This window comes from Monodon monoceros, unplaced genomic scaffold (genome assembly GCF_005190385.1).
Source record: "Monodon monoceros isolate NGI ecotype Baffin Bay Population unplaced genomic scaffold, NGI_Narwhal_1 Super_Scaffold_14, whole genome shotgun sequence".
Lineage (NCBI taxonomy): Eukaryota > Metazoa > Chordata > Mammalia > Artiodactyla > Monodontidae > Monodon > Monodon monoceros.
The window spans coordinates 41,284,259-41,288,028 of NW_021703770.1; positions in this window are offsets into that span (position 1 = coordinate 41,284,259).

Here is a 3,770-nt window from a genome sequence, read left to right on the forward strand (position 1 = left end):
TGAGGAGGAAATACACAGTCTACCTGAAAAAGAATTCAGAAAATGATAGTAAAGATATACAGAATCTCAGAAATAGAACGGAAAAAATACAAGAAACCTTTAACAAGGACCTAGAAGAACAAAAGAGCAAACAAACAATGATGAGCAACACAATAAATAAAGTTAAAAATATTCTAGAAGGAATCGATAACAGAATAACTGAGGCAGAACAATGGATAAGTGACCTGGAAGATAAAATAGTGGAAATAACTGCCACAGAGCAGAATAAAGAAAAAAAATGAAAAGAATTGAGGACAATCTCAGAGACCACTGGGACAAAATTAAACACACCAACATTTGAATTATAGGGGTCCCAGAAGAGGAAGAGAAAAAGAAAGGGTCTGAGAAAATATTTGAAGAGATTATAGCTGAAATTTTCCCTAACATGGGAACAGAAATAGTAAATCAAGTGCAGGAAGCGCAGAGAGTCCCACAGAGGATAAATTCAAGCAGAAACATGCAAAGACATCTATTATTCAAACTATCAAAAATTAAATACAAACAAAAAATATTACAAGCAGCAAGGGAAAAGCAACAAATAACATACAAGGGAATCCCCATAAGGTTAACAGCTGATCTTTCAGCAGAAACTCTGCAAGCCAGAAGGGAGTGGCAGGACATATTTAAAGTGATGAAAGGGGAAAGCCCACAACCAAGATTACTCTACCCAGCAAGGATCTATTTCATATTCGATGGAGAAATTAAAACCTTTACAGACAAGCAAAAGCTAAGAGAATTCAGCACCACCAAAACAGCTTTATAAAAAAATGCTAAAGGAACTTCTCTAGGCAGGGAACACAAGAGAAGAAAAAGACCCACAAAAACAAACCCAAAACAATTAAGAAAATGGTAATAGGAACATACATATCGATAATTACATTAAATGTAAATGGATTAAATGCCCCAACCAAAATACACTGACTGGCTGAATGGATACAAAAACAACACCCATATATATGCTGTATACAAAAGACCCACTTCAGACATAGGGACACATACAGATGGAAAGTGAGGGGATGGAAAAAGATATTCCATGCAAATGGAAATCAAAAGACAGCTGGAGTAGCAATACTCATATCAGAAAAAATAGACTTTAAAATAAAGACTATTACAAGAGACAAAGAAAGACACTACATAAGACACTACATAATGATCAAGGGGTCAATCCTAGAAGAACAAATAACAATTGTAAATATTTATGCACCCAACATAGGAGCACCACAATATATAAGACAAATGCTAACAGCCTTAAAAGGGGAAATCGATAGTAACACAGTAATAGTAGGGGACTTTAACACCCCACTTACACCAATGGACAGATCATCCAAAATGAAATAAATAAAGAAACACAAGCTTTAAATGACATGTTACAAAAGATGGACTTAATTGATATTTAAAGAACATTCCATCCAAAAACAACAGAATACACTTTCTTCTCAAGTGCTCATGGAACATTCTCCAGGATAGATCATACCTTAGGTCACAAATCAAGCCTTGGTAAATTTAAGAAAATTGAAATTGTATCAAGTATCTTTTTTGATCACAACACTATGAGACTAGATATCAATTACAGGAAAAAAAAAACAGTAATAAAAACACAAACACATATAGGCTAACCAATATGCTACTTAATAACCAATAGATCACTGAAGAAATCAAAGAGGAAATCAAAAAATATCTAGAAACAAATGACAATAGAAACATGATGACCCAAAACCTATGAGATGCATCAAAAGCAGTTCTAAGAGGGAAGTATATAGCAATACAATCTTACCTTAAGAAACAAGAAAAATCTCAAATAAACAACATAACCTTACACCTAAAGCAATTAGAGAAAGAAGGACAAAAAAAACACCAAAGTTAGCAGAAGGAAAGAAATCATAAAGATCAGATCAGAAATAGATGAAAAAGAAATGAAGGAAACAATAGCAAAGATCAATAAAACTAAAATCCGGTTCTTTGACAGGATAAAGAAATTGATAAACTATTAATCAGACTCATCAAGAAAAAAAGGGAGAAGACTCAAATCAACAGAATTAAAAATGAAAAAGGAGAAGTAACAATTGACACTGCAGAAATACAAAGGATCATGAGAGACTACTACAAGCAGCTATATGCCAATAAGATGGACAACCTGGAAGAAATGGACAAATTCTTACAAAAGAACAACATTCTGAGACTGTACCAGGAAGAAACAGAAAATATAAACAGACCAATCACAAGCACTGAAATTGAGACTGTGATTAAAAATCTTCCAAGAAACAAAAGACCTGGACCAGATGGCTTCACAGGTGAATTCTATCAAACATTTAGAGAAGAGCTAACACCTATCCTTCTCAAATTCTTCCAAAATCTAGCATTGAGAGAAACACTCCCAAACTCATTCTACGAGGCCACCATCACTCTGATAGCAAAACCAGACAAAGATACTGCAAAAAAAGAAAACTACAGGCCAATAACACTGATGAACATACTTGCAAACATCCTCAACAAAATACTAGCAAACAGAATCCAACAGCACATTAAAAGGATCATACACCATAATTAAGTTTATCCCGGGAATGCAAGGGTTCTTCCATATACGCAAATCAATCAGTGTGATACACCATATTAACAAATTGAAGGAGAAAAACCATATGATAACCTCAATAGATGTAGAAAAAGCTTTTGACAAAATTCAACACCCATATATGATAAAAAGCTCTCTGGAGAGTGGGCATAGAGGGAACCTACCTCAACATACTAAAGGCCTTATATGGCAAACCCACAGCCAACAATGTTCTCAGTGGTGAAAAACTGAAACCACTTCCTCTAAGATCAGGAACAAGACAAGTTTGCCCACTCTCACCACTATTATTCAACATAGTCTTGGAAGTTTTAGCCACAGTAATCAGAAGAAAAAAAATAAAAGGAATCCAAATCGGAAAAGAAGAAGTAAAGCTGTCACTGTTTGCAGGTGACATGATGCTGTACATAGAGAATCCTAAAGATGCTACCAGAAAACTACTAGAGCTAATCAATGAATTTAGTAAAGTAGCAGGATACAAAATTAATGCACAGAAATCTCTTCCATTTCGATACACTAATGATGAAAAATCTGAAAGAGAAATTAAGGAAACACTCCCATTTACCATTGCAACAAAAAGAATAAAACACCTAGGAATAAACCTACCTAAGGAGACAAAAGATCTGTATGCAGAAAACTATAAGACACTGATGAAAGAAATCAAAGAAGACAAACAGATAGGGAGATATAACATGTTCTTGAATTGGAAGAATCAACACTGTGAAAATGAATATACTACCCAAAGCAATCTACAGAATCAATGCAATCCCTATCAAAATACCAATGGCATTTTCCACAGAACTAGAAGAAAAAGTTTTATGATTTGTATGGAAACACAAAAGACTCCGAATTGCCAAAGCAATCCTGTGAAAGAAAAATGGAGCTGGTGGAATCAGGCTTCCTGACTTCAGACAATACTACAAAGCTACAGTCATCAGGACAGTATGTTTCTGGCACAAAAACAGAAATATAGATCCTTGGAACAGGATACAAAGCCCAGAGATAAACCGACACACATATGGTCACCTTATCTTTGATAAAGGAAGGAAGAATATACAATGGGGGCTTCCCTGGTGGTGCAGAGGTTAAGAATCTGCCTGCCAATGCAGGGACACGGGTTCGAGCCCTGGTCCGGGAATATCCCACATGCCGCGGAGAAACTAAG